The sequence below is a fragment of the Pinus tabuliformis genome, chromosome Q, assembly GCF_031772625.1.
Source record: "Pinus tabuliformis cultivar Carrire ecotype Pingquan chromosome Q, CPIR1, whole genome shotgun sequence".
In the NCBI taxonomy this organism is placed as follows: domain Eukaryota; kingdom Viridiplantae; phylum Streptophyta; class Pinopsida; order Pinales; family Pinaceae; genus Pinus; species Pinus tabuliformis.
In genome coordinates, this window is record NC_142296.1 from 421,779,567 (window position 1) to 421,790,913 (window position 11,347).

Genomic DNA, 11,347 nt, shown 5'->3' on the forward strand with positions numbered 1-11,347 from the left:
GTGAGTGAGACATTTCATCCATGCTTAATCATGAAAAACATATCATGAGAACACATTAGAAATCAACAGATAGGCATATAAATATTATACAATCATCAAAACTAAATTTACAAACACATACCATGGTCATGTATCACACAAACCAAGACGGCCATTCAATAGGTAGACACATAAATGTACTAATTCATCAACATCAGTTCTATTTTATTGGACATGATTTATAAAGGCGTCACGATATATTATCATAAAGTAAAAATGATACTCATAACTTTTTACATGTATATATAATTTATAAACCAAAATACCAAACCAATCAAATTTACAAATATGTAAGTATTTTTTCTTAAAGCACTCATCATTTAAACTTCACATGTGGTTCCATGGTCTAGTGGTCAGGACATTGGACTCTGAATCCAGTAACCCGAGTTCAAATCTCGGTGGAACCTTTTTTTTTTCTTTCGATATAAATACTGCCAGATAATTGATTTCAGAACGAGGTCTCTATTCCCTTTTTCTACATTAATACTGCTAGATATAGTTGAGCAAATAAATTCCGCGCCGGCCGTGGAGGGTTGGTCGGGATTCGCACTGACGCCCTTCGAGGAGGCTTTCTTAAATTAAATTTTGATTATTAATCCCACTGAAAAGAAAGTTAGCGCTGGAATTGGATTATATCGGTCATTTATTAAACGATAATTTATTTTCCGAATTTTTTTATAAAATGAGGTATTGTTTAGATTATATTTTCGAAGGTATAAATAAAATTAATTGAATATATATATATGTGTATGAATTAGGTTTGGGTAATATTCCGGATCTAATCATAATTATTGTTATAATTTTCAACTTGTTTAAACCACACTCATTAAATACTACTCAAATTATTGTTTTTTTTTAATTAAATTTTTTAATTTAGCTATAAATAAAATGTTGACATAAATTGTCATTGATGTCAACATGGCAATATTCTAGGAGTTAGAGGAGGTAAAACAGAGCTATCGAAGCTACAAGAGGAGTATTGCAAAATATAAAAGCAGAGCATATCGAAGAAGCAAAGCAGAGCATATCGAAGGAGCAAACACAGCTATCGGAGGCATATCAGGATTATTTGGAGCAATATATGCCAAAGAGCCAAAGCAGAGTGGAATACATATATATATGCGGAAGAGTTAAAGGAGGCAGAAGAGTTAAAAGAAGCGGAAAACATATATATATATATATATAATATATATATATATATATATATATATATATATATATGCAATATACACTATTGGAGGCCGAAAACATATATATATGCAAGATCACTATCGGAGGCGGAAAATAATGTATATATCGGAATACACTATCGGAGGTGGCAAATATATATATATATATCTGTGGTATTGTAATCGACGGGTTCTACTATGAGCCACTACCCGAAACCTTCGACAACGATAGATATGTGCGGACCCGACGAGACATATCTGTCCGGGTGTGTAAACAGGTGAAGTCCGCTAAGTGTGTCGAAGCATGGTTTTTTAGTGTATTTCATATATTCGGGCTCTACAACTTGCCACAATAAAGCATGCGGACCCGCTGCAACATTATGAAAGGCTCTATGGTTATATTGCGTCCGCCTATCGGTACTTGCATATCGCAATATACAAAGGGGTGTCACCCCTGAAAGCGCCAATTGCGATATATGTTGTGGACCTGATGCAACATTACAGTTTGACTTAATGCTATATTGTGTCCGCCATGTTGGAAGTGATCCGTTGCAAGTTATAAAGGGATGGCGCTATAAACTGCGATTGCAATAATGTTGTGGAGGAGCGGACCCGATGCAGTTATAGATGCGGGTGTAATAATTTTGAAGTCTGCCCTTAAGCGTTTCGGTCGGGTTTTTTTCATATATACCTGTGTATTTCAATATTTGTATTGCCCGGGGTTTTTTAGGCCAAAAGCTTATAATAACGGTTCCGATAGTTCAGTGGCCCTCAACGATGGCGATTACGATTGTGATGGTGACATGGCAAGTGAGGCCTCCTGATTGGTACAGTCTCTCCGTAAAACAATAAAGTCATGTGTATGCCTATTATTATTGAAAAAGGGGTTGTGTTATAGTTTTTAATATGCAACATGTTTTCTCTGTGTACTTTGGTCCTCTCTTATGAATTTACGTGTCCCTGGAGTGTTGGTGAACTCGAAGAGACAGAGGAAGTCGAAAGCTGGGAAGCCGAAGGACAAGCCAACGCAGAGGAAGCCAAAGCAACATGAAGAATCAGGAAGCCGAAGAGGCAAGCAAGCGTAGAGGAAGCTGAAGCGAGCGTTGAGGAAGCCGAAGAGCCAGCGAAAAGCGGAAACCAACAGTCAGAGGCATTAAGAATACATAAAATAGGAAAAACAAGGAAAGTGGGTGTGTGTGTGAATAATCAGAGTTAGAGGAAGCCGAAGTTCAAGCAGAGGCAAAAGAACCAGGAGAACAGAAGTGAATCATAAGCTCAGCAGGTTTAAGAGCAGAGAATTACAGCAAAATAGATTCGAACAGTTTACAATAAAGGGTTGGAGCCTTAGAACTGAAAGGATTGGAGTCCTTGGGAATTGGTGCTCCTAAGTCCAAGATTGTTGCCTTGGAAAAACATAGTTGGTGCTCTAGAGGTTGGAGCCTTACAAAAGTCCAAGTTGGTGCTTGGCAACTGATTGCAACCATTTATATATTGTATCTATTTTATTGCACATATTATATTAATAAAAAAATTCATTCCAACTATCTATTTCTATGTTCCATATATAAATGATTTTGTTGATAAAAAGAACAATTGAAAAGAAATACTGATTCACCCCCCCCCCCCAGTATTTCCAACAATTGGTATCAGAGCGAGCTTCTTCATATTAGCCTAACAGCTTGAAGAAGGATTCGTAGTCATGATGAGAAATCATGAAGCGTCAGGAAGACCTCCTCTATTCGACGACACCAATTTTGGTTTCTGGAAAAAGAGAATGACCTACTACTTAATGTCCCTTGGACCTGAAGTCTAGCATTTAGTTCTAAATGTGTACCCAATTCCTCCCACTCTTCCAAAAAATCAAGACGAGAGGAAAGTCTACATTGCAAATGCAAAAGCCTTGAACTCCATCACTAGTGGAATCACTGATTCCGAGTTTACAAAAGTCATGAATTGTAACTCTGCCAAAGAAATGTGGGATAAGCTAATTGGCTTATACGACGGGGAATCAAAAGTCAAGAAGGCAAAGCTTCAAACTCATAGAAGGCAATTTGAAACTCTGAAAATGGATGGTGAAGAAGATATTGCATCATACTTTCTCCAAGTAGCTGAAGTGGTCAACTCTCTTAAAGGATTGGACGAAAACATTGAAGAAAGTAGCATTGTTCAAAAGGTCTTAAGATCTATTCCAGACATATTTGACTCCAAAATAAGCGCCATAGAAGAAATAAAGGATCTAGATACTCTCAAGATGGATGAACTCCATGGAATCCTCACTGCCTATGAGATGAGAAAAGGTGGCCCAAGCTCCAAAGATGCAGCATTCAAGGATTCAAAATCAAAGAAGGGGAAAGAAAGGAATGACAGTAGTGATGAATCCGATGTGGAATTTGAATTGGCACAATTTGTACGAAAGCTAAAGAAAGGATCTAAGCTAAAATGTAAGTACCCTCTTATATGTTTCAAATGTGGAAAATAGGTCATTATGCTGCAAAATGTCTCCATAAGCATGATATTGATGATGAAGAAAATTCTAAAAGAATGGTATACAAAAAGAAAGGGATCAATAAGAAGAACCTCTTCTCTAAGAAAGATGAGTCTGATGAAGATGAATTTATAGTCATCAGAAAGAAATCAGATCAAGAAAGTCACCATGCTGAAAGCCAAGAAACATTATTCATGGCATTCACAAATGATGATGACTCAGGGCTAAAAGGAAATGTAGATGAATTGTTAATAAGTGCCATTGAAGAAAATGAGAAATTACAGAATAAAATCATTTCTCTCAAGGTAGAAAATGAGGAAACAAAAAGAAGGGAAGATATCTTGGAAACAAAGCTAAAAGAAAAAGAAGAAACTTGCGAAGAACGTGAAGCCGAAATAGTATTTCTGAGGAAGGAATTGGAGCAAGTTAAAAAGGGTTGGAAAAGCTCTCAAATACTTGAGACTATCCTAAAAATTCAAAAACCTCAACATGAAAAATCTGGAATAGGTTTTAAAGGAGAATCATCAAGCACTAAGAATAGTGCGAAAATTTGTGCCGATGCACTTTCCAGCAACCCAAAAGAAGAAAGAGTATTTCATCAAAGGCACATCCCAAATCCAAAGATTGAAGAGAGAATAACTCCAAAGAAGAACGTGGATTCGAATCATGGATATTTCAACAGATACAAACCAGTATTCCATCAAAGGCCCATCTCAAATCCAAAGAATGAAGCGGGAGTAATTCCAAGGAAGAATGTTGATTCAAATCATGGCTATTACAATAGGTACAAAACTATCTTTCTTGGACATTGTTTCTATTGTAAAAATTTTGGTCATCAAGCCAGACATTGCATGGCTCACAAGAATGAAGCACCAAAACTAAAGGATCAAATAAACAAACCATATGGCCCCAAAAGGCAGGGACAAATCAAGACCTAAAATTCGTTTGATCCCTTGACCAAATTTTGATCTAATTTGCTCATTATGCTACAATAATGGACTCTATGAACAAAATTTCCCACTGAAAAGAGGAAAAGCAAGAAGTGAGAATCCCAACAAGGATAAATGTGGCTTGGCTCTATATGCTCAAAATAATTAAAATCATTGGTTTGTGGATAGTGGGTGCTCTAGACACATGACAGGGGACAAAAGGAAGTTTGTCTCATTGAGCAAAAAGGAAGGAAATGTATCCTTTGGAAGTGGATCTGCCAGAATTGCTGGAAAAGGAACTGTTACTCTTATCAATGGAAAAGGAAAAGCTCAAAATGCTCTGCTAGTAAACGGGCTCAAACACAACCTCCTGAGTGTTAGCCAAATCTGTGATCAAGGACATAATGTTGTCTTTAGCACCAAAGACTGTGAAATAAGGAACTTTTCCTCAGGGGAACTTGTGGCGAAAGGGGTTAGAACACCAAACAACATTTACATTCTGAACAAGATTCAAGAAGAAAAATGCTACTTAAGTCAAACATATGAAAGTTGGTTGTGGCACAAGACATACAAGCTTCGAGAACTTGATCAATATCAGCAAGATTAAAGCTGTACAAGACATCCCAAAGTTATTAAAACCAAATCAAGGAATATGTGGTCCATATCAACATGGAAAGCAAACCAGAACCAACCACAAGACTAAGGAGTTCTCTACATCAAAGCCTTTGGAGATCATCCATGCTGATTTATGTGGACCAACTAGAAATCCGGGACTCCAAGGAGAAAGGTATTTTGTTTTATTTGTTGATGACTATACTAGAACGACGTGGATATATTTTATAAAATATAAACCTGAAGCATTTGAGTGTTTTAAGAATCTTAAAGCTCTTGTAGAAAATGAAAAGGACTCAAAGATTAAGTGCCTTAGAACAGATAGAGGGGGAGAATTCACATCAAAAGAATTTAATGAATTCTGTAAAATACATGGAATTAAAAGAGAATTCTCTGCTACCAAAACACCCCAACAAAATGGGGTACTTGAAAGAAGAAACCGAACAGTTCAAGAAATGGCAAGAACAATGTTATTAGCAACAGATTTGTAGCCAAAATTCTGGAGAGAAGTAGTTGGGACAACTATCTATACCTTGAATCGAACTCAATTAAGACCAAATTATGAAAAAACTCCTTATGAATTATGGAAAGGAAGACCTGCTTCAGTAAAGTACTTCAAGATATTTGGAAGCAAGTGTTTCATAAAAATCAATGATGTCTCCCAGGAAAGTTTGATTCTCGGGTTGATGAAGGGATCTTCCTTGGATACTCTACATGGAACAAAGCCTAGAAGTGCTACAATAATCAACTAAGGAAAATGTTGGGCACCTAATCCTCAATGTGTTAGTGTGGAAGCCGAATAGACAAAAGGAAGTCTAAGAGACCTTGGGATGTGAAACCCAACGGTCAAACCATGTACTATAAATGTATATAATTTGTTAATTAAAATGTACTCTCATGTTTTATCTTTCCTATTTGTCTTTGCCATGTGTGTGTTTAACATGGTAGCAGAGCAGGCGTATTCCTGCCCTGCATAATTACTTTGAGCCATTTGTTTTATGGTCTTTATGTGCAGGTCATTTCTGCCATCACTTATGAATATTTTCTCAGCTAAATTCTAGCTGCCACCTCCGTCATTTCTCCAGTGCCATTTTTGGCCTCCCTCTGCTTTGTAACTCCCTATTCTGGATATTTTTTGCCTTGCATATAAAGCGCTGCCCCTCTGCTCTTCTTTGACTGGTTTTTTATAATTACCTGCATATAACACTACGCTACCCTAACATATAATCCTGATGCATATATAATGCGTTGCCTTGACATGATATAATCCGCTGTTTTATATAATGCACTGCCCTGATATGGTTTGCCTGTTTTTCCCATATTGCAGAAACTGACATCACTGACAGCTAGAGCACAGGTTTCAAATTTAGGTTTCTGCATCGTAACTCCACTGCCATTATTCTCTGTCTTGCTCCTCAACTTCTAGAGAAAGATCATTTAGAATGCCAAGCATCTGACGGACTCTTTCAGGTGTTTCACAACTCTTAATTATCTCGACAATTTTTCAACAAACCAGGCGTGAAAGACTCAAGATATTAAGAAAGTGGGTGGCCATTTCAATTTCAGAGAGGGTTTCACAATTGATTTCCAGGAACTGGACATCCCATGGACCGATATCGTCTATGGTCTCCATGGGCTATGGCGTATAATCTATATGATATATGCAGAAGCCTTCGGTCTCACAATGCGTAAGCAAGTGTCATTTCTTGTGCTTCCTACGGCTTGTCTTCCTTTCCATATCTATAATTAATGAACTTGGCTAGCATGACAGTTTGGTTTAGAGTTTTAGTTGAGTACTTCATTTGGTTGAATTGGTAAAAGGGGTGCATTCAAACTATGGTGGGTTTACTTGCGTTAGTATCATATATATTTCTTGAATGCTGGTCTAGTTTAGCTTAGAATGTTGGTATTCGTTTCTTGGCATTCCACTTATCATTCATTGCATCAAAATGGCTAAGATCATAATTAGCTGTGGAAAATAGAAAGACACGGAGCCTTGAAGAACCTTCACCACCCTCAAGCCTGGCATACTCTTCCACTATCTTTGCGATTGAATACTGGAGCGTGATTTGTGTTTCTGCGTTGAAGAATCTCCAACATCATTGTGCATGCCGAGAACTTCTGTACGTTGAGATTTTGAAGGCAGTGGGTTGCAATATTATTTTAATTCAAATCCCTAGGAGTTGTTTGTGAGCGCTGTATTTTGGTTCTATGGTGAGTTGAAAGAATATTACCCACAATCTTGGTTGAACTATGCGCTTAAACTGGATGATCCGTTGGTGAATTTAATTTCGAGCTGAATATTTCATGGTAAAATGCTATGGTATATATGACTAGCAGTGATACATATTCAATATATGGTATGCGTTGAGTTCCCATAAAAAAAGGTGGTGCTGAAATGATGTTCGAAGACTCCCACGCATGACTGTGTATTGGTGAAGAAGGTGCATTGAACCATTCATGGTAGAACATTGAAGATATGCTGAGAATACAACTTGGTGATATATGCGAAGTTGGTTTTGGCACTATTCAAGTTATTTCCATGTGAAGTGATATACTGTGCATTGGTCATTTTGGTGTGGCTCCATATATTGTGCGTTGGTTGTTTTGGTATGGTTCCATTAACCATGCATTGATTTCCCTTAAAAACGATGCTCCTGTGTTCATACATGTATTAAAGTTTTTAATAGCTGTAGTTCATATATGCGTTGAAATTTATTGGGTTGTAGATGGCATGTGTTGAATAGACTAAATAAAAGAGATGGAAAATAAAGGTGGGAAAGTGGTATTTTTCATAGCTATGGGGTCATAACAGATTTAGGAATGGAATGAATATGTGTTGGGCTCTAGTCTCTAGGCCATGGCAGGTATGAGAAATCCGTTATATAACAGTCTCCATGCAATCGTAATTCAATGAATTGTGATTGCGCGGAGTGGAGTGGAGTGTGATCAGTCCCGCCCTCCTGCCTGCCTATCAGTCATGTCATGTCTTGTGAGTAAAGAAAGAAGAGGGTATGCAGAGCAAGTGAAATTTGTGAATACCGTGGGGCTATATTTGGTTTTTGTATTTTGAAGACCAAGTATCATATATGAATTAATTACTGGGTATATGCGTGTGTCTGAATAGTTCTGGAAGACCATGTATGGTGAATGCTTTGTGCATTTAATTTTTTATGGCCACCCTCATGCATCGATTCATATATTATATATGAATTGCTTCAACATTCAAAAATTTTGATACGTTGTTTTCATAACTGTTGTTTTGACATATATATGTTGTTCAGCTTTGGCACACCACAACAAGCAATTTGCAGTTTATGAGATTATGTACAACTCTTTCTCCGGTGATCTGCAATCCCACAATTGCAGTTGTTCCACAAGTTATCATCAATGGTTACAAGAATGTATTAACAATCGCTATTGAACTTGACTATTCTTTTCCACTGGCTGAGAAAGTGAAGGAGTATTTGCAGGATCCAAGCAAGTTTGCAGTTGCTGCTGCCCCACTGTGGCATTGTATTTAAAACTCATTATAGTTTTTTATCTACATGCATTGATTCCTTGATTCGACTACTGCATAAGAGTTTGGAGGATTGTATAAAGGCAATGATTGTTTTGACAAATAAAAGTAATCTTTTGTGAAGAAAAGTCTAGTCGGTTGTATTGTCAGAACATAGTGTTGGTCATGAGTAAACTCTTATTTTTATGTAATGGATTGTAATTAGTGCTTGCTGGTTGCACACTGATCATTTGCTGCACATTTATAAAGGATATTGCTATGTACTGTGAGTGGGTATTACTTTTCTGCATTGATTAGTAGTTGTGATCAGTTTTTAAGGTGTAATTCTGACACTGAAGACAAAAAATGGGGAGAATCAATGAAGTATTAGAGTTCCTTAAAACTCTGATTTTGTCTACTACTCATGATACATTAGAAATCAATAAAGTTTCTCTCACAGACATTCAAGTCTGTCGACAAAATGCACAAGAGAAAATTGTTTTTTTGCAGCTTGAATCTCAGCGATAACAAGAAGAATTATAATAGAGGAGTCATTCTAAACCTGTTTCTGTTCAGAAGATTGAAACAGACTCCCATAAAGCAGCAAGGTTACATGCGGATGTAGAAGTTTAGCTTGCACTTCCCAAGCCCATCATCAGACCTTAGGAAGAGCTTGTCCATAACAAGCACAGAACTGGTCTTGGATATGAAAAGGACTTGTCCTTTCATATTCCAGACTACTCCAAACCAATCCAATTTCAAAGTGCTGGATTCATTCATGACAGTTCACCTCCAGTTGTTCCAGATTCTACCCCTCTTCCACAGCAGCCACAACAGATTGTGAAATGCCAACACTGTGATCAAGTTGGCCATCTGAAAGATCACTGTTTTGATCTTCATCCATGTAAGCACTGTCATAAAACCAATCATTCTTCAAACATATGCTTCAGAAACAAGTCTCCTGCAAGAACAAAGATTCATCTAGGATGGATCGCTTCTTGGCAATGGGCATCAACAGCCAAGAAGATATTCTAATCACATGTCAGAACTTGTTCTAGAGTATTGAACAATCTTGCAGTTGAGTTTTCTCCATAATCTCACCTTGTATTTGACAGGGGGGGAAATTATGGTCATCTACAAGCTTTAGAGCCACATCAAGTGAGCCTGAGCCACAACCTGTGACACTAGTTTCAGAGTTGTAACCAGAGACAAAGATGCTCTTGAGCATGCCTTTGGTTGGTAATCTGGGACACTTCCTCTAGCAGAAGACTTCAGCTTCTTGCTAGTTTTGGAAGAATTCTAGAAATAGAATTGGGAACACTTCCTCTAGCAGAAGACTTCAACTTCTTGCCAGTTTTGGAAGAGTTCCAGGAATTGCTTTAAGCATTCCAGAGCTGTTGGTCATCCTTAAACCATCACAAGTTGAGACTTCCCTTTTCAGGTTGAAGTTCTCCCTTTTATGCGGGGTGAGACCTCCCTTTATTGGTTGAAGGTTTCCCTCTTCAAAACATCAGGAGCACTTCCTCTAGCAGAAGACTTGAGCTTCATGCCAGACCTGGAAGAGTTATGGGAACTGCACTAAGCGTTCCAGTGTTGGTGGTCATCCTTAAACCACCGCCCTTTATACCAACATTTTAGAGAGCACATTCAGCCTAGTGCTACCATGGATTTTTTCACATTTTGTATTACAACTCTCTTCTTGGACTCATATATAACCCTTCGGATTAAGGGGGGGAATGTTGGACACCTAATCCTCAATGGGTTAGTGTGGAAGCCAAATAGAAAAAAGGAAGTCCAAGAGACCTTGGGATGTGAAACCCAACGGTCAAACCATGTAATATAAATGTATATAATTTGTTAATAAAAATGTACTCTCATGTTTTATCTTTCCTATTTGCCTTTGCCATGTGTGTAAAGATTGATGAAGACCTTCCAGAAAAAGAAATTGAAGAACACGAAGTTGATCCTCTCATTGAAGAAGAAGAACATGAAAAAGAAGAAATAGATCAAGAAGAAGCCAAGAAAAAAGAACCACCTCAAACCCCTTCAAAGATGAAGTTTCTCCAAAAATATCACCCAGAAGAGAAGATTATTGGCAATAGAGATGAAGGAATGCAAACTAGAAGAAGGATGGTAAGTACACCAAAGAAAAACGATATTGCTCTTCTATCCATGATAGAACTAGAAACATATACTCAAGCAAGTAAGGATCCTCATTGGTTAAAAGCCATGGAAGAAGAAATGTCCCAAATTGAGAAGAATGAGGCATGGGAGCTAGTACCTTGTCCAATGGACAAAAACATTATAGGAACCAAGTGGGTATTCAAAAACAAAATGAATGAAGATGGACAAATTATCATAAACAAGGCAAGGCTTGTTTGTAAAGGCTATTCACAAATTGAAGGAATTGACTTTAAAGAAACATTTGCACCAGTTGCTTGTGTGGAAGCTATCATGATGTTCTTGGCATTTTCTTGCTCAAATGGATTCAAAATCTATCAAATGGACGTAAAATCAACATTTCTAAATGGGGAACTTAAGGAAGAAGTCTACATGGAGCAACCAGAAGGGTTTGATCTAACGGAAGGAAAAGACTTAGTCTGTAAGTTGAAAA

General features: G+C 37.5%; 1 non-coding gene across 1 annotated transcript; it reads left to right on the plus strand.

Moving 5' to 3' along the window:
• The first annotated feature begins 374 nt into the window (after nt 1-374).
• On the plus strand, nt 375-446 carry TRNAQ-CUG (transfer RNA glutamine (anticodon CUG)). The gene has a single exon. It is a non-coding gene; the product is annotated as a tRNA-Gln (tRNA).
• The last annotated feature ends 10,901 nt before the right edge of the window (nt 447-11,347 follow it).